The following is a 26,053-nucleotide window of genomic DNA, read 5'->3' as shown; positions in this document are numbered from 1 at the left end:
TGGGGGAGACAACCTATTCATATATACAGAATAGAGACTGTAAGGATGATATTAGAAAATAAACATTGTTTTATTAGTTTAGGGATAAAAAGTAAAGTGGCTGCTTGAGAAAAGAACTGGAGTTTGAAGCAGAGCTGAGAGAGTGTGTTAATTTTAACTGCTGACAGTTATAACCATTTTTTCTGTGTCAATTACTCTCTCTGGCAGTTGGGAGTTGCTCTCTGGCAGTTGGCAGAGACACACTCTCAGAGACTCTCTCTCAGGGCTGGAGGAGTTAACATCTTTTCCTCTCTTTCTCATGGAAAGATATGAAAGCATTCAGTGCTTTCCTTTCCCAACTTGGGAAACACTATTGAATGTCTATTGTGGTATTATAGATTGTTTAACTCTGAGAAGACCAAAGAAAAAGCTAGTATTTGGTTAGGACTCTGAGTCTGTTAAGACTGTTAAATCCTAACTGGATTCTTTTTGAAAATCAACCAGCTAACCTTTGCTATTTTATAATTTGAAGGCAAAGTTAAGATTCATAAAGATATTAGTAGTAGTTTTTATTTAGATAGTGTATATTTGGGTTAGTCAGATCAGGGAGGAGGAGTATAGCCTGTGAAACACAGGAGAAGTGGTTCCTTGCAGAATCTGGGAGTTTATTTGGGTAGATTTAGAATCCATTAGAATTAGAAACCCTTTATTTATCCTTATATATTTCAACAAGTATTTTATGTTTATAATAAGGGTCTCTAACATCCTCGCAATTGGTCCTGAAGGGAAGTTCACATTTGAGATTCACTTCATTGCTGAGTATACTTTTGATTACCTCTATCAAAAGTATCTGAACAGTTTGAAGCTGATTGGTGAATTAAACAGGTTTTGAAAAGTTTTTTCATCTAAATATTTTATTTTATGTAGCTCATCATTAATTTATTTTTACAAGACAGAACAAATATAAGGTACTTGTATCCCTTCCATTCTCTTTTCTATAGTCTATCTTCCAATTTCCCTATTAAATGTTTTTGCTTTCCTCTTAAATTTCTCCAGAATATTCTGCTTGAATTTTTATTCTACCAAGTTCTTTTTACTCTGAATTCTTAACTATCTACTGTTGTATTCCTTCTGAGAAATATGATCTCCTTAAAAGAAGAAAAGTAGGCCAGTTTGTGTCCATATATCTTCAACACCTGATACATTGCCTTGTGCATAGTAGGCAGTTAAAATTCGTTGGAATGAACTAAAATTACTTGATTGATTATTTCATGATGGCAAATTTACCATTTGATAGAATGATTTGGCTGAACTGGCCTACTATTTTTGTATTTTGTGAGTATATGCCTTATCCAACCCTTTGCCATGATGCCTATCTAAAAGAAAAACTCTTTCTACTGACAAAATAATTAACCTTAGTTCCTCTCAAAGCTTTTATATTTCTAGGTTTTGATTGTTTAATAATATCACACTGTGCTTTTCTCTCACGTGGATTGGCACATAGTAACTTCCTGAGGGTGAGTGGTGATTTCCAGTGGCCTGGTAATAAAGAATTTTTATTCAATTTGTTTCTTCTATAATGGGATTGAAGAACAACATGAATGACCCAAATTTAGAAATAATTCCAAAATTCCTGCTCTCTTTTTTAATCTCTGTCTCTATTTCTCTCATCATTACAACATTTCTTGAAATAAATTATTTTCAATTGGGGAGACACCACCAGAGGAACAAATACATTTATCCCTTGCAATTTATCTTTTGGGAAAGTATATATAGTATATAAAATATAAAAAGCATATATAGTATATCAAGTATATATAGTATAACAGATAGAATCAGATTCCTCATTTCCTTGTATCTAACACCCAACATCTCTTTTGACTCAACAACATAGCCTGTGAGCAACAGGGAGTGAATAAAAGTTATCCACCAATAACTAGACTTCTACAGAGGCCTAGGAGAGATGGAAGCTGTGTGACATTTTTAGAAACTAATCTCTCTGTGTCAAAGGCAAGCAAGAGAGAGAACAACACTTCCTTGCAGTAAGTCTAATGAAGAGGTGCAGGAGGCTTGGTTTTTTCTAGTTGATGAGATGCTAAGATTTATGACAAATGCTTTGAAGCAAAATGCCTAGTGATTGAGAAGATTTAATGTGGAATAACAACTGCAAGTGATGTCTATTTTTGCTGAAACTAATTTTTTTAAACCCTTACTTTCGGTCTCAGAATTGATATGAAATATTGGCTCCAAGGTGGAAGAGCTATAAGGGCTACACAATTGGGGTGAAATGACTTGACCAGTGGTCACACAGCTAGGAAATATCTAAAGTTTGATTTGAACTTAGGACCTTCCACCTCTAACATTATTGGATTCTAAATGAAAAAAAAAGTGATATTTTATTTCATTCCATATAAAATATACTTAATAATAATAATAAAAAAAAAACCTTTAACAGAGCAAATGATAATGTTGGAGCCCAAAAAGGCCAAACTCCCTAGAGGATTCAAGACCAGACTTAGTAATAAGACACAAAGTAGGTAGTGGTATTTCTTTAAACTGACAGGTATGGAAGGGGTAGAGGGGATGGGAGTTATTTTCATCTTTGGGGGGTTACACTAGAAATCCACATGGAGAAATCTCATGTTCGGGGTTCTGGAAACCGATTTTGACCTCCTAGTCTGCCCTCTCTGGTATTGAGTATTTAAATTTCTTTCCCCTAAGCCTCCAGTAAAATAAAAGTTTGTGTCTAAAGCACAGAGGGCACTCAATTGCTCAAAGTTTCAAAGTTTTATTATTGTTGCTTTTCATACCTGTACTGCATACAATAGTTCTACACTATATCTCTAGGTTATATACAGGGTCTTTGGTGTCTCCTACTAGATTTTTCAATGCCTGCTTCCTTTCTGCCACCGAAAAGCAAGTTATAAAATTGGACTCTGGATATTATATATATATAAATCTGTGTGTGTGTGTGTATACATTTACAAACCTTCCTCACTAGTCACACAAACATGTATTTTAGTATTTATTAATGGAAGGTAGCACAGCATCCTATCACTTAAAGAGCATGTGCTGTGAGCAAGGCATGTTTTATGTATGTGGCCAAAGGCAGTGAGTCAAAAATATAGTTGATTCTGGTGCAAAATAATATATTTAGCACATTGACACTGTGTGAAAACCTCTCACTTGAGCCAGCATGTTAAAGAGCAAATCATGGTCATCCTGGTGACATAGAATTTGTCCTCTTTCTGCCCCCATCTCCCATTCACACACACACACACACACACACACACACACACACACACACACACACACACACACACACACACATTACAGATATTCAATAGAGTGTGGGAAATGTTTAAATACATACAGAACAATGAAAGAGTACTCTAGCCTATCTTCAATTTTAATATTGCTTCCTTGCAGATAATTAAAGTCCCCGGAGAGAAATTATGACATATCTCACTTGGAGCAAGGATCTTGCATCTTCCCATCAATGCTCCTTCCTCCTTTATTGCAAAGGGTCCTTAAGATATCAAGTCTGCCCTGAGATGGGCCTGTCGGAAGGAGGTAGTTGAAGACCCTTCCCTATAGTCATCCTTAAAGACCATTTCTTAAAAAACTTAAATGCATTAACCTTGTTCTGATCTTGGGCACATCTCTGCAAAGCCATTCATAGGCAGCGATAATTGAAAGGTATGAATTTTTATATAGATTTAGCTGTTCAAGTATTTTTCCTGAGGCAAAGCCAAAGGCTAAACCTGTGCCACATGTGCTGCTTGCAGAACTGGAGGCTGTTGTTAGGCTGCCCCCAAAATGAACAAAGAAATCATGATTTCTTTCTTGGGATAATTCATGTGACACCACCCCCCTCTCACAACCCACCCTGTGCATTTTATTTCGTTTCCCCATGAAGCTAGTAAGAAAACTAGATAATTTCTAAACTTTATTTTCCAAAATGTAGTTATACATTTGGATGCTGTTTGCAGACTCTTTGATAAGCTCCTTCCCTGCCCCCCTGTCTAAATGCTATGATTTTGCTTTGCATCTGATAGACTATCTACGATGAAATGCTGCTTTTGTAGAATTAAATTCTGCTCATAACCAATACCATTAAGATGGCAAACATTCCATGGATCAATTGCAAGACAGCAAACATATCGGAAGCCTGTCTTAAATGAAAACATATATTTAACAGAAGGCCCACAAATATTCCAGGGCAAATCATTTGGAGTTTGATTTACGGAAATGCCAGTGGACTTTACCTAATAGGACTATTACGGCAAATGAGCATTGTGTTTTATTCACTCATTTTGTAGGCCTGGATGTCCAGGCAAGCCTCAATGAAATGAAGCCACTGCAGCCCCATCATTCTCAAAAGGGTAATGATATCAGCAAAGCCCACATCAGGATTGTTGTCTTTCAGATCCCGATTCAGGAACCATTACTAACTTATTGATTGAAACATCTTTCTTCCTCTGAATTTTGACTCTCCAAAAGAATACCACCAGTATTTTATGAATCACAATGCTACAAACTGAAACCTCTTAGAGCTCATGATTTACCTTTCTAAAAACCTCTTCATTCTTTTCTCTGGTTTGTTTTTTGGCTTTATTTTCTGGTTGCTTAGATTCATAGACTTAAATTAACTTTGCTTTGTTCCTCTGCTTCTTAACTTCAATTACAGATTATTTCACTACAATAAATTATAATTCTCTAATAGCTGCCTCACAGACTTAATACTTTCATAAAATAGAAATATTCAAAGAGAAGATACACTTAAAATTAGGGGGCAAAAGACAGAAGCTGTCAAGTATAATCTTGATAATATTATCAAAAGCCCAAAACCTTCAAACCCTCTCAAACCACAAACCTGCAATAACTTCAACATTCTCTTAATGAAAAATATTTTATCTCATGAGATTTTCCTCTATCAGAGTATAAAAAACAAAGAGGAAATTCATACTTAGTTTGCTTGTATTTTTCTCTTAATAACCAGAACATTGCTTTTGTGATGTTTACTGTCCCTTTTATCTAAGAATTATTTGGTGAGAAATTAAGTAAAAGAGAACCTTACAGGACAAAATGTGAACATTCTTGAACTAAAAAGAATTTAAGTAGGATCCATATTTTTTACAATTTACCTTTAAAAAAAGTCATATCGTCTATTCATTTTTTATTTCGGGGTGGGGGGTAATTTAGTCTGTAACTATATAGGTATGCCAGATCAGTAAAAATTAAAATTTGACACGATTTCTTATATTGACCTTAAGCACTTCCTAGAGAAGCATAGTATAGCTAATATTATAACTAAGCAGATTTGGAATGGATTTAAATTCTACACAGAAAATTAAGTTATTAATATTATTGGTTTCAACTTACAGGGAAGTCTCTAGTGAAGTGACCCAAGGATTTATGGTTGATCTGTACACACCTGACTTTTTTTGTCCATGAATTGGATCAAAGGATGGATGGTACTGTTATAAAATTTGCAGATGTCAAATCTTGAAGATTTTGAAAGATTGGATTAAATATCATGAAACTTTGTACCAAATCTAACATGTTAAAATTTACTGGTGGGGAATATAAAGTCTTAAATTTGAAACTTAGAAAAATCATTTTCACAAGTAAAAGTTCTTAAATATATAGCTAAATATCAGGTCAACTAAAACAGAGGTTTTAGTTGGTCACAAATTCAATATTAAATAGCTTTATGATTTTTTTTTTTGGTTTAGATCTGTAATTTCATCAGTGTAGGTGAACTCATGGTGTGGAAAATTTCTTTAATATTGAGGAATTGGATATGTATCTATTAACTTCTTGTTTTACAGTAATTCTTAGTGCCTTAAGAGGCTATATGTCTTCTCCACAGAAAGACATAGTTTGTGTAGCAGGCAGAAATGAGAATTTTATTCAGGTACTTATAACTATTTTTAAAAATCTCATAAAATAGCAAAAAAGTTTTTATTTATTAGAAATTGACAAGTGTAATGCAATTTTAAGTGTTCCTAAATCAGATGAAAGGGCACAATTGGGATCCAAAGTGCTTACTTTGACTATAACATGTATATATAGACATATATGATATACACAGATAAAATCAGTTTTTCTAATTCTATATGAATATTAAAAACATAAGATTTTTCCTTGTAAAAAAAGAGACTCAGTCTAATAAAACTAATATCGTAACTGACAATACTAGTTCTCTTTCCCATTGCCATATCTAAAACATTTTTATATTTAATCCTCAACAGATATTCAAATTTCTATACTAAATGAAATCTGTACTAGAATTTAAATAAATTACCAAAATATGCCTAAAAGTCAAATAGTTTGGTTTGGAGATAATCATGAAGTCTGAAAATTGATAATTAGGTTGTATAGGGAGCAAAATATTCATTTTTAAGCTTTTAATACTGATAATTTTTAAATACTGATAAATTTTAAAAGGTTTTTGCAAATATTACTCTTTCTGGACACTGGAAACCTTGAAGATTGACATTTGCCTAATGGATAGTCAGGTTAAACCACTTACTATTCCTACCACACTTTTTCCCAAATGACAACCCAACCTAGATCAAAGAGACTAGATGTCAGAAAGGGACTGTGATGGATTTGAAATGAATTTGTTTACAATTCATTCACATATTTTTGCAATGTAATCTGGCATTATTTTTGTGAAATGTATTTCTATTATGAATATGTATTAATTTTTTATAGCAAGTGAAAGTATCAAAGAGTAATCTTAATTTTTAAAATATCATTTCTTTGTTTTCTTCAGTTTTTTAGGGATAAACTAATAGACTTAACTCATCAAATTATAACATATCATATGTCCTAGTTGGGGAAAACTTTTATTTTGGTTAATCTTAAGTAGCTAAAGTTTAGATTCTCCTTATTTTTCAATAGGTTCATTGGTTAAGTGACCACATTTTGGGATTAGTGATATTGAAAACAAAGAGATGCAATGGAAAGAGGCACAAGATGGTTGGCAAGTTAGATAAAGCTATACACTTCATCACATTGTTTTAGTTACTTTGGTGACAGGGCTCTCCTAATCCCTATGAGAGAGGCACCCTGGTCAGATGGGATGGCTTGGGTACATGTTCCTTTTTTCTATAACAAATCTAGCCCAGATGAAGGAGAAATTAGATCTGCATATTAATATCTCCACCTGTTGCACCCCAGATGAGAAAAAAACACATCTGGGATTTGGCAGTAGAAATAGGTGATGAGAAGGCCCTAGTTGGCACATGGGCAGGAGTTCCTGGTGCCACTTCAGTCCCAGGGCAAGATGCTGGATGGGACTATATGAATGAGAGAGACAGACTTAAGAGAAACCATATGATCAATTGTCTCCTTGAGGCCATGCAAAAAGGGATTAGGAAGCAAGTAAATAAGCTCAAAGAAATTTCTCAAGAAAAAGAGGAAAATCCAGCTCACTTCCTGTTCTGATTAGTAGAAGCCATGAAGCAATATACAAATGTTCACCCAGAGACCAATTAGGGGGAGATTATCTTGCAGCTCCATTTTATAAGACAGTTAGCCCCAGACATCAGGCGAAAACTACAAAAGCTGGATCTGGGACCTCAAACTCCAAAAAAACCAATTAATGGATGCTGCTTTTAAGGTTTTTCACAACAGGGGCCTTGTTGAGACCGAAAGACAGAAATGTGAGAAACTAGTCACTGCAGCTCTCACCTCTAGCCTGAGGTCTCAGTGCCTCTGAGGCATACCCAAGACCTGAGACTTTAAGGAGATTTGCAAACACTCCAGTTTTGGCTATTCCCCTATGGGATACCTTGAAGGATGCCCCCTGTTTTCTCACAGGGCAGCCTTTCATTTTTCTAAAATATCTCCAGGCCCAGCACACCTGGATGGCACTCATCAAGGATGGGTGGGTCAACCTAGACCCCTTCCAGTATAAGTGCTTTGATAAGGGATGGGGTACTGATCCTTTTCCTTTTAACTTGACTCATGCACTGTGAAGGAATTGCTCTGAGGATCCAGGAACCTTTGCAACAGGTGTAAGGATATATTCCTCAATGTGTACATACTGGTATCCTAATGTAACCATCCAAACTCCTGGGGAAAGCTTCAAGAAGTTCTCCACCCTAACACCTCTCCACTCCCCACATTCATGGTCTGTACTGAAAGCTTTACAAAAGACTGGCCTTAGACCTGGCAAGTTACTCTCCTGCAATAGTTCCTCTGAATGGGGAATTAATGCTACCCAAATGCTAAAATCCACAGACAGATCTTTTTGTGCCCCTGCAGGATACAGGCTCATCTGTGGCTACTACATGGTGCCTCTAGCCTCTCAGGCCAATGACCCATTTTATGCTCCAGAGTGGTCACCTAAAGATTCTTTTGAGTCAGTAGTTTTAACTACATTCTGCCTTTGCCCCTACATCAATTATGGGGAATTACTTTAGGGCTCCTAGATCCCCAAGTACATTTATACCAAAATTCCCTGACTCCTTATTCCACTGAAGTATTGAGGGTAAAGAGGAGCTCTTGGGACAATTTCCTCTAATGGACTGAGAAGACCACATCACTGACAGTTCCCTGGGTAGGGCATAAAGCCAAGAGCCTATACTTAGTAACCTGACCTGAGTTATTGAGAAAATTTCCAATTTGACAGCTATGGGTCTTGAAGATCTTCAGGAATCTTTGGATGTCCTGGCAAATGCGGTGATGGACAATAGAATTGCCTTAGACTATCTGTTAGCAGCAGAAGGTGGAGTTTGTATGGTTCAGAATAATTCTTGTTGTGTCTATATCAACAACTCCCACAAAGTGGAAGGACAAGTCCAAGAGTTACATGAGGCATCCACATGGATGGCAGATACTTTCAGAAAGCTGTTTCCCGTCTCATCCTCCTGGAAATCCTGGTTATATGCCCTCCTTTCCCCCTTTATCCCTAACATTCTGATAATTGGGGGCATCCTGATATGTGAACCTTGCATTTGTAACCTTGTCATCTCTCTAGTTGCTTCTAGAGTGAAAGCACTCATGAGAGACACTGAGATACTACTGCAACCTCTGCCACCATCCCAGTCTGAAGCCCTGGACATAGCTAACAGTCAATACCTCTCTCTCCTGACAATAGGCAGGGACAGCTCTACAATCATTCTCAGATCTGAAGAAGCTACAGAAGACTGAGACCATCACCCTTTTTCCCTTTGGAGAGGGGGAAGATGACATGGGCATTGTACCCCCAGAAACTCAGACAAACTATTATCAGGGAAATTCCTTTGCTCCTTTACATCCTTTTTACTCCTAGCCTAAAACATTCAATGACCCCTATAGGACCCTGAGATGATTGTCCTCCTTTAGATTTAAAATGGACAAAGAGATGCACCTCCAGGCTACACCTTGATTCTATCAGGCTACATCTCAGACATCTGTCTGTTCCCTAAAACTAAGGAATCATTTACTAGGGTCATCCCCTATGCATCCAAGCAGAACCCAGTCAGAAGACTAATCCCCCACCCCCATGGAATGCCTGAGTGGCTACCACTCTGGAGTCACATCCACAGCATGACAGCATTTATTCTGAGAGTATAAAATCCCCAGAATTGATGGGTTAGGGGAGCAGCTTTCCATCTTGCTGTTCCACCTGTACTATCCTCCTGGCCATTCTCAACATTACTTTCTAAATTAATAAATTTCTCTTTTTATTTTTAAGCTAAGTTTTGGAGTCTTGCATTTTTTGCAGAAAGGTATCCTTCCCAAACCCAAGGAGGTGCACCTCTTCACCCCCACAACAGCTTTAGCTTTTTGAAGGTCAATCACTATAAAGGTAACAAGCTACCTATGAATTCTGTTTTGTTTTGTTTTCATTTTTGGGGAAATACAGAAACTTCTGAAAATTCTCTACTGAAGATAGCAGGTTGGTGAAGCACATCAGTGGAAACTTCATGACCTGATTGCTAAAGTGACTTTTAAATTCATTGAATGATGTGACAAAAGAAGAGAAGACAAAAATGGAAGGGAAGGAGAAAAAAACACTAACTCAATAAGAAGAATAAAAAGGGAAGTAGGGTGGAAACTCTGCCTCAATCCTGCTTTGAGAGTCATTGTAAGCTTAGGTTAGCTGGAGGATGCAAGGACAGGCTCTGCAGCTAAATGAAGGCTATCTCCTATAATGAAAGAAGACATTAATGAGTTAAAGATCTTCAACACTCAACCTTGCTGAGATTTGAAAATTAGTAGAGGAGAGCCCTAGGAGAGACCTCATTTAACAGAGTATGGGTCCTTTAGTAGATCTTTTCTACGGATATGTTTGCTATAAATTATCTATTAGATTTAAGGGACTATCATATAGTGTGATGTTAGGAAAGATCTTGACTGAAAATGTTTTGAATTAAAGAAAACTATTTGTTCAAGTGGCATGGACATTGTACCCCTAGAAAGTAGGCAAACTTTTATCAGAGAGATTCTTTTGCTCCCTTTTGCTCTCAGATTCCCAACCCAAAACATCTGACCCAGAGAGGATTATCCTCCTTTCATTGTCCCATTGATATGAGATGGACAAAGAGACACACCTCATCCATTTGTCCTCCAAATCAGGAGAACCATCACCATGCCCTTGGGCAAACCTCCTCCCCAATCCCTTGCCCCAGAGTCACCTCTTCACTGCTGTAAACAAATATAAAAGCCCCAGAATCAAGGCTTTTATGCTGTCTTGCTGTCCACTTAAGGAGCAGCTTTTCCACCCATGCTGTTCTTCTTAGGAGGCAAGCTGCCTCCTGGTCAGATTCAACATTACTTTCCAAATTAATAAATTTCTCTTTATTTTTTAAGCCAAGTGTCAGAGTCTTGAATGTTCTTAAAAGGTATCCTTCCCGAACCCCAGGGGTTCACCTCCCAACCCCACAACAGAAGTAGCATCCTTATTATGTTTGAATATAGTTTGCTAGTGTTGAGGGATCAAAAATTCTTATGGTCAGAATTTATAGCTAAAAATCAAAGAACATTAATAGTTTAGGCATTACCTTGCATTTTTCCCCTTCTCCTCCCACCCTAAATACCATAGGCTATCTCTCTCATTCTCAGTTATTTGAACTTGACTGGGTAGTATCATTTAGGGTACAGGACTTATGTAGAATTATAGTATCATTCCCTTTCATGGGTTTTGAATTAGGAAGAACTTACTCCAAGTCTAGCCAATTGTGACAAGGAAATCACTTTAAAAGACTGATATATATATTAATTTAAGGTCACCAAGGAATTCAGCTATGTAATTCCTAAATGAAAACTCAAGTCAGCAGTCAATCTTTTATGGAGTTTAATTACAACAGGAGGAAGAAAGGAATTAGAGATAGAGAAAGAGAAAAGGGAGAGAAGGGAATAGGGCTTAAATACCCCTTCTGTTTAGGCTGGGCCAAAAGGCCCAAGCCCTTAGATAGCTGGGGCAAAGAAAAGAGATCAGTCCCTATTACTCACGTGACCAAAATGGAGAAACAGTCTCAGAGGCCCCCACCTTCAGCTTCCTTCAGAGCAAGCTTCTCAGAGCACACTCCAACCACTCAGACAAACTCCTCAACCACCACCCTGAGTCTTCAGAGCCCTCTATCTTTAAGGAAACCATCCAAGTTCCCTCCCCTCAGTTCTCACATCTACCAATCACTGTCCATCAATTTCCCTGTGCCAATGGAGGCTCTAGCTTAACCCAGGACCGCCCAGAGGTCTCTGGCTTTGCACATGTCTGTTGAAGGTCATATTTTCAAATAATTAAGTCTTTGATCCTTTGCTACAGCCCTTCCTAAATCCTGTTAACCTGAGTAGGGTAGAGATTGGAATAATTAAATTTTGATCTCTGCTGCAGCCCTTCCTCAATCCTGTTAGGACTGAGTAGGGTGGAGATTGATTCCAAGTATCTCCATTGTATCAATTCTAAAATCAATCATGACTCAAAGAAATTCCTGTTCTATGCTTAAGCATAGGTCAAAGTCCTTTCCATTGTTCAGCAAAAGGTTTCTGTCCTAAAGTAATCTTAAGAAGGGAGGAGGAGGAAACTCTCATGCCAATGGGGTTCACATTCCAATAGCCAAGACCCACTATCAATAGGAAATTTTTCAAGTATGAAATTTCCCAATGGTGAAATTTCCAACATTTATAAGTCTAAGAAATTTTAAGTTTTACACAATAGAATCTGCTTCAGGTTGTGTAATTATATAAAACTAAATTCACCATCTTTGTCAGGGTACTAACCAAAAGATTACTGTTGTAAGAAAGATAATATGAAAAGATAGGCAAATGTATATAAATTAAGACTGATCCAAAGCAGGAGTTATATCAATGGTGGACCCTAGCATGTTTCAGATCTTTCAGTACAGGTCCATGATAGTTTTAGAATCAAGACTATTTGGGGCAAATAGAGGTCAACACACCCAATACAACTTCAAGTTCAGAGAATGTAAATGTTCTGAGTCCAGACAAATGCTCCATGATAGTTTTGGAGTATTGAGCTGTTACATCTTTGGAAGGAATTAAAATATCTTAGATGACAAATTTAGAGAACTCTAGTCTGCAGAAGGTTATAGATAACATGGAAGAAACAGGTACAGTGATTCAGAGGAGTGGAAAGTTTCATGGTCTTATTATAGCAGATAAGATCTCAGTACTTGAAAGGTTCATGATTTTACTCGGGTGAGTACTCCATGAATTGATTGAATTCTGTCTATGTCTTACTATATGATCTTTGTGACTTATAATGGTCTTAAAATTCAAGTTGTCAGTGTTTTGGTGGATGAGCCTGTCTGTTGGTTATTTGTGTTTTTAGATAACCTAAAATGTTGTTAATATCCTTCTTATTCATATAGTCTAGTCACATCAACTTATCTTTCTATTCTGTATGTATGTATGTTGTTATTCTTACCTTGACTTTTTACTGACTTTTGATGAATAGGGATGAGCTGATGCTAATGTAATGGGGCTACTTTTTACTGAGATCAACTTTGGGATATAGGTAATACAGTGGTAGGACTGGTTACAGGAGGGGCCATGTTGGCATGGAATCTAGAAACCTCCAAACTTTTAACCTAGTGATATATGATAATCCCCCTCCCCCCAGTCTAGTTAGCTTGAAGGTGAAAACTTCAAGTTTGACCTTGCCCCATGACAGTTTCTTCCTAAGAGAAAGCCCAACTTCAGAGTCTCAGACTAACAATAGACCTTAAAATAGTTTAAGTAGTGATGGCTAATCCAATCAGGTGGTAAGTATCTCTTTTGTATCCCCTTAGGCCAAAGTCTTTACCAAGGTAGCCCAGAGAGCTGGCTGAATCTTACTCTTTGTGTCCATTGTAAAGCATCAGCTTCTTCATGGTTATTCCTATCAGGGACTCCTCATGTTTTTGTTGCCTTTGTAAAGTCAATCAACTATCCTCTCTCATCCTCAGTCCCCAGTTCCCCTAAAAAGGTATGTAAACTTCCCAATTTTAATGGCTCTTTGGAGTTTTCAGCTAAACAGTGACACTACCAGGGGTCAGTGACCAGGGCAACCAGATTCTGGGGACTCTGAGGATTCTTAGCACACATGCTCTGTGGGGAAGCTTAATAATGCACTCACACCTTCTTCTTAATTAAAAAGTATTTTTTTCTGACTATTTAATAGTTCTATTTTTTTTTTTCAAATTTAATAGTAGTAACAAAGAGGATTCACATGTAAGGATTTTGTAGAGGTAAAATAAGCATGACACAGCAAGGCATTAAAAGAGAAGCTCAAGGGAGACAAGGAAGTTAAAGAAGTCTTAGAAGTTTCCTGCCCAAGTGAATTAATGAGTTTTGAAAGTAGGATTGATTTTCATCTTGGAAATGTGGAAAATGGGGAACTAGTGGGACTTTTGGATAGAGATGTCCAAATGGCTATAAAATATAAGAATAGAGTTTAAAAGGAGAGATAAAGGCTGGAGGTGTAAATTTAGTAATAGTGTGCCAAAAATAAAAAAAAAAAATTACAATTCAAGCTACATTGGGCCAAGAGAACTCCAATGGAGATTGAGTAAGAAGAAAGTTAATTATAAGATTAGGCAAACCAACTTTATGGCCTCTGCTAAATTTATCCTTAGATACCAGGGAAATCAAATTACAGAAAATTTAGATATTATACTTCAAGCACCCTTATTGAAATAAAAACAAGAAGAATAAAAAAACCTGGACATTTATTAGAGATAAAAAATGCAAACTGAATTTCCATCATTCTAACATATGAAACAACAAAGGAAGAATATTTTAGGATTTACTAGAATTATCTTTTCTCCATCTTGATATACCAGCACTGAAGAGAGATATATGACTTTTTCCAGAGGACTTTCCTAATTCACTCCAGTTATTAGTGTCCCTCCAATCAGTTTTTATTTATTTTACATTTATTCTAAATTCATTCATCTGTGAATATATGATATTTTCTCTCTAAGATTCAAGGTCATTGAAAGCAGAGCTACTTTCTCTTTTGTATTTGTCTCACTAGTTCTTAGCACAGTAGAGTTCATGGATCAATTGATACCTCAGGAAGGATAAATTCCAGGCTATTGCAATGATGATATAAAAACGCAAGACAAGTGCTATACTTTCTGTAGCTTGGTTCCATTCTATGAAGTAGACTAGACTCTAATCTCATTTATAATTGACTTCACCAGATATCATAAAAGGAGAGAGAAGACAGACTCATATTACCTAAGCTACTCTCTAGGGAACTTCTAGGAGAAACAAATGTTTCTCTAATGTCCCACAATTGCAAAAGTTCCAAAGATACTTAACATATTTCCAGGGAATTAATTGGAAAGTGCTTCAAATTTTTGAAAAAGAAAGAGCTAGTTATATCAATAATGGCTGGTATTTAAATAATACATAAAGATTTTCAAACAGGATAGACGGATTAAAGAAACAAATATCAGTATATGATAATGAAATTATATATGGGTATCAGATTAAATACACATATTTGTGTGTATATATTTATATATCTATATATGTGTGTGTGTGCATAATTCTAGACTTTAAGATCTGCTTTATGTTGTGTGACTATTTAAGATTGAATTCACATCTTTGTCAGGGTAGTTACCAAAAGATTAGTGTTGTAAGATATAATATGAAAAGATAGATGAATGAGTCTAAATGTATGGCAGCTAAGTGACCATTGATAGAGCTCTGAGCTTGGAGTCAGGAAGATACATCTTCATGAGTTCAAATCTGGCCTCAGGCACTTATTAGGTGTGACCCAGAATGAGTCAGTTGAATCATTTGTCTCAGTTCCTCAAATGTAAAATGAACTGGAAGAGAAAATGGTAAACCACCTTTGCCAAGAAAACCTCAAACGATATCTTGAAGAGTTGGATACAATTGAAAGGACTCAACAACAACAAAAATATGCATATATATGTGTTTATACATATGTATATTGTATATATGTGTATATAAAATCTCATTTGATCCTCTGAACCACATTTTGTGGTGGCTCAGACAAATATTCCTTTCCCTATTTTATAGATAAGGAAACTGAATTTCAGAGAAATTAGGTGATTTTTCCTAAAATCACAGAGTTAATAAGAATGATTTGAAGTCCAAGTCTTTTGACACCAAGTTTCTTACTCCATCCATTATACCATACTGGGTCTCATTTTATCATTGCAAAGCTGATTCTTTTTTTTTTCCACTTTAATTTTGTTACTTCCAATATGATCACCTGTGTTTAGCTGAATAAAAAAGAAATTCCTTTGCTTTTCATCTCTAGAATCTTCTCTTATCTATACACTTTCTGAAGATCATCAGGTTCATATTAAAGCAAAAGATTATTCTATAGCTATCAAATCCTTCTCCAGGAAAAAAAAATAATGAAAGAATACATTGCTGATATGCATTACTGATGAGAATTTCTGTGACAATCAATATATCACAATATATTATAATGACATATTCTCATCTGCTTTGAATCATATACTTGGGTCATATTATTTTAGTTGCAATAGAATTGTGAAGTCAGATTTGCCTTTGTATAAGAGACAGCAATATTGTTCTTCAGATTTATCCCACTCCTCTATGATTTCACCATATTCCACTTTGCCTGAGGCAGGGGAAATGGTTATTTTTTTCTTATATCGAAGACAGATGGCAGTTGTGTGTAGTAATAATACACAATGGATAGTGAGTAATGCCAAGGAAAATATTATATGGGTTAATAGCAAGATTGCTTACAGGGAGGGAATTACACAGAGAATCAGTGAGATGTTTGAGAAACTGGGTCAGCATTGTTTAGAAGAGATGTGATGAAGCATGAGCTCATGATATTACGGTGTATGCTGATAGGAGTTGTGCCGGGATAAATGCTATAATAATTGCTCCAATGTTAAACATACTAACAATTGACAGGAATAGCATTTTTGAAATATTATATGATGAAGAGTTTGTCCAGTATACAAAAGAAATACATCTGAAATTTTCCTTAAAGGGGATTAACAATGAAGTATAAAATATGAAGAGGAATTAATTTTTTTAATTTTCATATTTTATTATCATCATTATTAACCAGAGGGAAGTATTGAGTCATCACTAAAATCTGTAGAAAGAACAATTCATTTGAAGAATATTTTAAACAAAACTGATTAGGCATAAAATAATAAGAATGGGACATAGCAACTATGACTTGATTTCCTGTAGTGCATTAAATTACTCTTTTCTTTATCTTATGCCATCTCATGAATCCCTCACAACAACATTTGAATTTGGTGGTGAGTGTTTTACAGAGGAGGGGACCATAGGTTGACACTATTACATCATCTGCCCAAGGTCAATCATGTGATAAGTGGCAAAGCTAGGACTTGAATGCAACATTTTAGACTAAATCCAATGTTCCTTCCACTTTCATATTAAATCAACAAGATAACATGAAAGAAAATACATTCTGGGGAATGTCACTTAATGTCAATCAAAATGTTAAAAAAAGACAGAGTGGTGTTAGACCCAAGGAGGGAAACAGTAAACGTTGCTTTAATTTTTAATTAAAGGAAGAATCAGTGAGGTCTTTAGGAAGTCCATGTTCAGAACAATGGACAGGGCATTTCGTTTGGTGCTCTGGAAATTTCACAAGTAATTTAATATGTTTTTTTTTCTCCACTCAGCTTTCAGAAAATTACTTAAACTTTTTGTATCATAATGTCATCTTTAATAAAACTGTAATAACTCCTGCCTTTTAGAATTGCTATGAAGGACACTTGCTGAGTGAATCTGGGAGTCTGTTCAGATTGTGCTTATATGATGCCAGAACAACAGGTCGATTTAGTCATTTTAATAAAAAAACTTGTCAATTCAGTTGGGAAAATATCAGTCAAGTAAATTATTTGATCTTGTATCACCAGAAAAAAAGAAGCTGATTGATAATTGTTCACTTTTTATATAACTCTACTGTCATTGGGTAGTTACAATCCATGACTAATATATAATTGTGTAAACTTGTGTGAAAAACTATAATATAAGGTCTAAAGGTCACACATGATGCAATATTCATTGAATACCAAAAAATTCACATATTATAACTGCCCTTACATATTCACATATGTTAAGGACAGCAGGAAATAAGTAGCATGACATAGGTAGAAAAGGCATGGGGTTTTGGTGGGGTACCACTGTATATAAACAAATTCCAGCTACTTATAACTGGAGCCATGCTCATGTGACCAATTCATCTCCTTTTCAAGATATGTTACTGATATTGTATCATTTCTCATGAATCATTTATTGTAAGTAAAGTGATGTGGCCTTTTTGTATTCTGCGAAGATTAAATTTAACTCTCCCCTGATTGTGAAAATCAAATTAATTAAATTTCCCCTGATTGTGAAAATTAAATTAACTCCCCTACTCATTTTTAGATTTAATCACAAAAAGTGTAAATACCTACTTAGAATTGTGGGGAGATATGCCCATTTTTAGATTTAATCACCAAAAGTATAAACATCCCACTTAATCATTAAGTGAGAGAGGTCTGTGACCCATGTGTGTAATAGTGGGTGATGAATCAGAATCAAATTGACTGCCCTCTGGGTAGTCCTAAAGCAAGGTTTCAACAGAAATTGGTAGACGTAAAAATTTTAGGAATGTAAAGGAAGGGATGCAAAAGAAAGTGTCTGTAAAAGAAAGTTACAACTTCCTGTAAGATAGCCTGTGAGTTCTTCTGAAGTTCTGAGTTTAAGTTGGAGGCTGGTGAAGAATCTACTGACTGGACCTGAGGCCCTGTATATGGTGAGACTTCTTAATCTCTCCTTTTGTACTGACAAGTGGTGTGTGAAAAAGCTGACTCCTTTCCTAGATTTTCTGAAGAGACAAGCCTCAGTCCTCTTGAGAGAGACATTCCCAGATCCTCTACTTTGTTGAGGCACCTCCAGCTAAGGACTAACTCTCCCTGCTTGGATTCAGCCAGGGGCCAGGAAGAAATTACCTAGTGCTTAAGCTAGATATCTTACCCTATCCTCTCTCTGATTTCTTACTTCACTCTTTTTATATTTTGTAAATAAATTGTAAATAAATCTCTTTGGAATAAATTAAATTCCTGGTGGCCCTATTATTAAATAATCCAGTCCAACCTTTTTTTATAAAAATGACCTCTTTCTCCCCTTACAATTCACAATATATCTTTTCATACTTTTTAAATTTATAATTTCAGTTTATTCAAGATTATGTTGGTCCATCATCAATGTAAGAATTTGGGTGATAACAAGAAGGATTCCTATGGTAGAGAGAAATATATTACCATTTAGCACATTACATAAATTTTCAAATGCAACCCATCTTGTTCTCTTTCTCTTGTTTCATTGTGGATCTAGTTTATTATTCATTGATAGTGCCTATTCAATACAGTTTTTTCTTTTGTCTCTCCAGCTATGCATTCATGTGTATGTATACAGATAAAACTAATGTACTAATGAGCAACTGTGTTTTTCATTTACTCATGTGAAAAGTTATGACAATGTCTTTTCTATTTATGTATATTTCACTGAGAAGTAACTTCAGTTCTTCAGGTCTTTTATGTAATGAATGTAATGATTGTACAAGGAAAGAACAATATCTAGAATTTAAATCTTCATCTAGGGCTGGTGAATAAACAATATCCAAAGGCTTTCTTAATGCCTAGGTCAAAGAAAATTATATATTTAAAGGGCCAGTGCTTATGTGCCATTGTCAAGTGAGCTCATATTTTGGGAAGTTCTTGGTACAAAGCACAGGAATGAATAGGTGAAATCTCAAGAGTGATGTAGATCAGTTCTGGTGGTCAACTTTCCTCTTTTTATTTTGTGTGCGTCATTGTTGTTAAGTCTGTTTGAGAAGTCATCAGGTTACTTTCTAATGTATATGTGTCTTTTGGCTCATATGAGTGAGTCTGTGTCTGAATTTGATCCTACTTGGGATCTTGGACATTAAGCACCTGCCTCAAATATGGGATTTGAAAACTGATAATGTCAAAGTCACAAACAGACATGGACTTAGATCTAAGAATCTTATTCTTTGACACTGAACTCAATTCTCTGTCCCTGGGAAGATTGCTCAGTGGTGGGCATCAAATTATAATAGTCATCTATGAATAGAAGCATTTGTAGAACCTCCCTAGCAATAGAGGATCCTGCTCTCCTTCTTATAGTGCACAGGATATTTTATCCAACACAGGGGAGCACCTTAGGTGAGCACAAGTTTTCCGGTTTCACACCTGGCTTAATGTCAGTACTCAGCATATCACTGAACAAAGTTATCTCTGTAGTCACATCTGGTACAGTCATTACAATTTGGATGTGTTTGTGGAGTAGACATCTTATTTAAAAATAATCTATTTCTAACTGGAAATAACTTATTTCCATGCAAAGAAAGGGTCTTGCCTATGTACATTCCACAGCCTTATCACCTTGAGGAGCTCCAGTCTGGCGTGGGAGGAGGGAGGAATTCTTTTTAAAAGTAGCTGTTTACCACATACTTTAATTTGCTTGCTTTTTTCTCATTGCCAAAAGTCTTCCTTAAAAATTTTTAACAATCCTTCTTATATTACATGGTGATGGTTCAGGATATTTATGTGAATGAAAACCAAGTTGGAAAAATGTGAGGACTTGAATCAGTGGGGAATAATAAAAACTCAATGTTTCTCATATTATTATTTGAAAAATAGTGCTTGGGAGAAAAACTCTCTACACAGATCTCTGACTCCAGAAATAACAATCATGTCATCAAATTGGACCTTATAAGTAATGAGCTTTGATTTTTTTTCTTCATTCCTTCAGGTATTACTGAAATAATCTTCTGCTTCTATAGCCAAATAATGACTTCAAATCATTTCTATAACACAAAATCACTGTTCGAATTCACATAGACTAGAGTTAGTATTGTTTGTTGCCTGGCTGAGACATACAAATATTTGCATTATTAACCCTGTCTCTCCTTGGTTTAACCTTTATGGAGAGATATTTCAACATGCTTCCCTGAAAAAATAAAAACTCAATCTTTCTTTTGTGTACTCTCTCTGTCTCTGTCTCTCTTTATCACTCTCTCCTTCCCTAGCTCCCTCCCTCTTAATTAATGGGCATGGGGTAACATATGAATAAAATTTCAAGAAACTTCTCCTTACCCATAGATCAATTACTCTTTTACCATATCTCCCTCACCTAGCATATCACATGAAACAGTATGAATAACATATAGCGAATTGAACTTGGAAATAGAAGACATAGGTTCAAGTCCTTCCTTGGTAGATACTGATATGGAAGAGAGAAATTGGGAAAGCATGCAAAAGACAGAAGTAGTGGAGGCTGATGACCTGTCAGTCAAATGAATGTTCTGATTTGGAATATTACCAGGAAAACAATTGGAGGCAAAGCCAACTGCTGGCTGGACCCTGGTTACCCCCGTTGCCTTGTGTCAGGGAAGGAAGGAGTTTTATGTCTTTTAACCTGGAAGACAGACAGAAGGCTGTAGTCTCTGGTGACTTTTGAAGGCAGAAGAAAGAAGGACAATAGTCCAGATATCTCTCTGACTTGCTCTGTTGGTGATAGTAACTGAACCTCCAGACCTATCAGACATCTCTCTCAATTTGAACTCTATCCCAATATCTTCCAATCCCAGGCTCACTGTAATATTACGGAAATCCTCAATCCTCTTACCTCCATTCTCTATCCTTTCCTGTCTTCCCCAAATAAACCCCTTACTTAAGATAAAGAAGAAAAAGAATATTTCATGTGAAACATCATAAACTCATCCTGAGCTAACTTAGAGAAACCAGAAGGAGAATTCACAAAAAGGGGGGTGGCAAGAGGGAGGCTGAAGAGAGGGAGGAAACGGGAGGAAGGGAAGGTAGACAAAAGAAAGAAGATAACTGCCTGATCTTTAGTTACCAATTACCAATCAAATATAGTCCCTTATTATTATTTACTACACTGGGTATATGCTCCTGGATAATTTACTTAACCTCCCAGTGACCCTAGGTAACTCTAAGTACAATTTCCAATGTATTGAACCACAACATAGGTTGATAAATTCAAAACCCAATGAGAACAGTGATGCTCCCCAGATCACTAGACCAGCTTCTAGCCTGGCCTCACTGACCATAAGTTAGAAACCAATCCTTCAAAATCCACAGCTGTGAAGTACCCAGAAACAAATGTTTACTTTTCTCCAATCTTTAGCATTGTGAATTGGTTCATTTTAAGAACCTATGTAGTCTTTTTAATGGAATGTGATATTTGTATCCTTAGAAAATAACAGTATTTTACATAGAAGGCTTAAATTAGTCATATTTTTTTTGCTCCTACATGGATAAAATTATTAGTGTGTATTCTACTCTTAATATTATACATATATGCATGTGTGTATGTACATATTTATGTATGTATATGCACACACAGTATATTGTTGAATATTTATACATATTTCTGTTTTTGCATATCACAGAGGAAAAATCATTGAAGAATTGCCAAAAAGCATGCAAGCATGCATTTAGTTGAATAGACAAGTTACTGAGTTGTGGTATGGGTATGCATATATGTATATATATATATATATATATATATATATATATATATATATATATATATATATATATATATATATATATATATATATATATATATACTGGTGTGATGATTAAATTAACTCTCCCTTGATTGTGAAAATTAAATCAACTCTCCCCTGATTATGAAGATTAAATTAACTTCCCTGCCCATTTTTAAATTCAATCACCAGAAGTATAAACAACCCACTCACAATTGATTGGGGGAGGTCTGGGACCCACATGTGCAATAGTGGGTGATGAATCAGAATTGACTGACTGTCCCCTGGGTAGTTCTAAGCAAAGTTTTAGCTGAAATTGGTAGATGTAAAAGAGAAGGCAGACACAGGAAGTAACACAAAAGACGTGTCTTTAAAAAGGAGTTACAACTTCCTGTGAAAGAGTTCTCTAGTGCTTCTGGAGTTCAGATTTCAATTTGGAGGTTGGTAAAGAATCTGCTTACTGGACCTGAGATCTTGGACTTGGAGTGACTGTTTGTAAATCTCTCCCTTTGGACTGACATGTGGTGAGTGGAAGGCTGACTCCCTTTCCTTGGATTTTCTGAAGTGACTAGTCTCAGGAGAGACCTACCTTCTTGAGAGAGATTCCCTGCAACCCCAGATCCTTGGCTCAAAGCAGAGCACTCCTCCCTTCCCCAGCTAAGGACTAATTAGCCTTGCCTAGTTTGAGCCAGGGGCTGGAGCAAAATACTTAGTGTTCAGACTAGATATGTTCTCCTATCCTTTCTCTGATTTTCTAATTTTCACTCTTTCTGTATTTTATAAATAAATTGTTAAAATAAATCTCTTTGGAATTAATTAAATTCCTGGTGACCCTACTCTGTTTTTTGTTTGTTTGTTTGTTTTTTTAAACCCTTACTTTCTGTCTTGGAGTCAATAGTGTATATTGGCTCCAAGGCAGAAGAATGGTAAGGGTTAGGCAATGGGGGTCAAGTGACTTGCCCAGGGTCACACCGTTGGGACGTGTCTGAGGTCAGATTTGAACCTAGGACCTCATGTCTCTAGGCCTGACTCTCAATCCACTGAGTCACCCAGCTGCCCCCTGTTGACTCTACTCAAACAACCCAATCCAACCTTTTATATAAAACTCTTCAATTTCTACCCCTAACATTGGGCAAGCATTTAATTGCCCCATGCCTCAGGCCCAAATTTAAGATAGCTAAAAATTACAGTGATTATAGTGTTGGAGTCAGGAAAATCTTGGTTAAATTCTGCCTCAGCCACTTCTGCATTACACTTGGAAACTTACCCAACCAGTCAACCTCATTTTCATAATTTGTAAATATAGTAATAATAATAATTAATAGCACTTACCTCACACAGTCATTATTAAGTCCAAATCTTTTTCATCAGCTAAGATATTAAAAAGTGATTTTTAAACATTAAAACACAATTTAAATATTATCATGATTGATGATGATGATGATGTATCAGGAGAAAAAGGTAAACTAGATTGCAATTGGGAAGTTGAAGAGCTTTCTCAAAGATCTTAAGGCAATACCTTGGTTTTCATTGACATTGATTATCGTAGGTTTGGGTTTTTGCAAATTTTTTCCATGAAAAATCAGTCTTGGTTTTTGTCATTTGCCTTAGATTTCATCAGCTTTCCCACTTGACCTTGATGCTAATTTTGTGGGGAAAAAAAGACAACCCATGAATTTCTCTGTTCAGTGTGAGCAATACATGTTTTGATAAGCAAATAAATCAGTTTATCCATAGAGATAGTAAAAGAAAATCAGATAAAGCAGTGGAGAATATATACTTGACAATATACAAAATGAATGAGCTCTCATTGGGAGTGAGATATCACATCTCAGTGAAGTAGAAATTCTCCCATCATATCTCAACTGAGAAAAGGGACATAATCAAGGTAACAATTCCTCTGTGTCAGCTAAGATATGATGGAGAATTTCCAGATAGTGCCTTGATACTTAATGTCTGTATGGGGGGATTCCCCTTCCAAACAATAACCTCTCTCTCTCCTCCTCCCTATCTTCCATAGTCCAAGAAGAGTATTCAGAAAGTTAAATGCCATATTAAATGTTTGTTCTTTACATTAGTCTTTTATATTCATTTAAATTAATTTCTTATTGTTTTTAGTATTAAGCACTATACAGTAGTACCTTGACACACGAGTTTAATTCATTCCATGGCCAAGCTTGTAATTCAATATGCTTGTGTGTCAAATCAAATCTCCCCATTTAAGTTCATGAAAATGCAATTGATACATTCTGACCCCCAAAAATATGTTTTATATGCTTTTAAATATGAAAATGTACTATTTATAAATAGCAAATAAATATATAGATAATAAGAAAGAATGTAAAGAAATAAACTTGCTTCTGAAATGTTATTTACCTTAAAGGTCAGGCAAAGATGCAGGCAGAGAAGGTTTTCATTTCATTTGCTATCCTTTAACATAGCTTACTCTCTACATACCATAATGTGTGGAACAAGTGATTTTTACACAGCTCAGATACAGGACCTGTTGCAACTTTTTCTGGGTGTGTCTTTTCAATAAACTGTTTAATTTTTTACCCAAATCCTCAACTTTTCCTTAATCTTGCTTATACTGATTACCTCATCTACCTCAGGCTGCTCCCCACTAATTTCCTGCCAAACCTCTGTATGCTGCTGCTGCTGTAATTCCTTCAATTCCTCCATCATCAGGATCCATGGTTAAAAGTTAAGAAATTTGCCGAAAAAATGATAGTAAAGACAAAAGTAAAGATGAAAGCAAAAGCAATTCAATACAGATGCCTGAATAGCCAGATAAACACTGAACTAAACAAGACAGTCCGATGTAACTTGTGAAACTGAATGTTCAGTGGACTATCTAATGGAGGCTGGTGGAAGCTCATGAATCAAATATCCACTCGTGACTTCAAGCTGAAAAATCCTAATCGTGATTGCTTGTATCTCAAATTGCTCATGATTTAAGGTCCTCATGTATCAAGGCACCACTGTTTGAGTTATCCATAAAACAGTCTTTTAGGTAAAGATGAGTTTGACATTTGGGATATAGGGATGGCCAAGAGGAGTTGTGTTTTCTGCAGCAGAGTTGAAAGGTTTGGCAGTTCAACTCAAGAAAGGATCTCACTTTCCTGTACTTTATCTTGCCAAGAGATCTTCAGAATCTCCCTAAGACAGTTCAAATGAAAGTGATTCAATTTTCTGGTATGGTGATGGTAGGCTGTCTAGGCTTCATGGACATACAATAATGAAGTCAATACCATAGACCTTAAGTCTAGTATACAGCTTGATACCTCTTCTCTCCTACATTTTGTTTTGGGACTTCCAAACACTAAGCTCTGGCATCAACCTTATCATCTATGTTGAAAGTATACTGCCATACTACCACATTCAAATAGCATCCCTGAGGGAAACAAGACTGGCAAATGAAGGCCAGCTTACTGAAGTAATAGCTGGAGATGCTTTTTTTTTTTTTCCTGGAATGGCTGCTCTGATGATGGGGCCCATGAAGCTCTCATAGGTTTCACAATTAGAACTAATCTAATCAGCAAGATTGTATGCCTCCCTAGGATTGTATGCCTCTAAATAGTATTTGCCTTTGTTTCCTCACCAAAGGTGTGAAAAACAGGTCAATGGCATTGCAGCTGACACTTGCAGGAAAGTACCATGTCACCTCCATCAATATGTAGGTACCCACCATGATGAACCATGATAAAGTCAAAGAAAAAAAGGAAAGGAGTAGACAAAGGAAGAGGTCATTTAAAACTAGAGAAGTCATTGGCCATACAAGAATATCATTAGAGTGCAGAACAGGCGAGTTTCTCAGAGTTTAGAGAGTCAACAGACAAGTCAATGATACAATAAACATCTATCTAGAGTAAGGCAGGGTACATCTTACTATTGGTGATGGTATGGATAAAGAATGACATGAGGAATATTATCTGGGAAATGAATCATCTGAAAAGTAGATTGTTCATTCATTTAGTGAGAGTAAGGCAAAACAAATGGATAGTCCTAAAATGAAGCTTCCTTTGAAATGTTAAAAGGTCAAGAGGA

This window comes from Monodelphis domestica, chromosome 6 (assembly GCF_027887165.1).
Source record: "Monodelphis domestica isolate mMonDom1 chromosome 6, mMonDom1.pri, whole genome shotgun sequence".
In the NCBI taxonomy this organism is placed as follows: Eukaryota; Metazoa; Chordata; class Mammalia; order Didelphimorphia; family Didelphidae; genus Monodelphis; species Monodelphis domestica.
Note: the sequence above shows the minus strand (reverse complement) of the source record.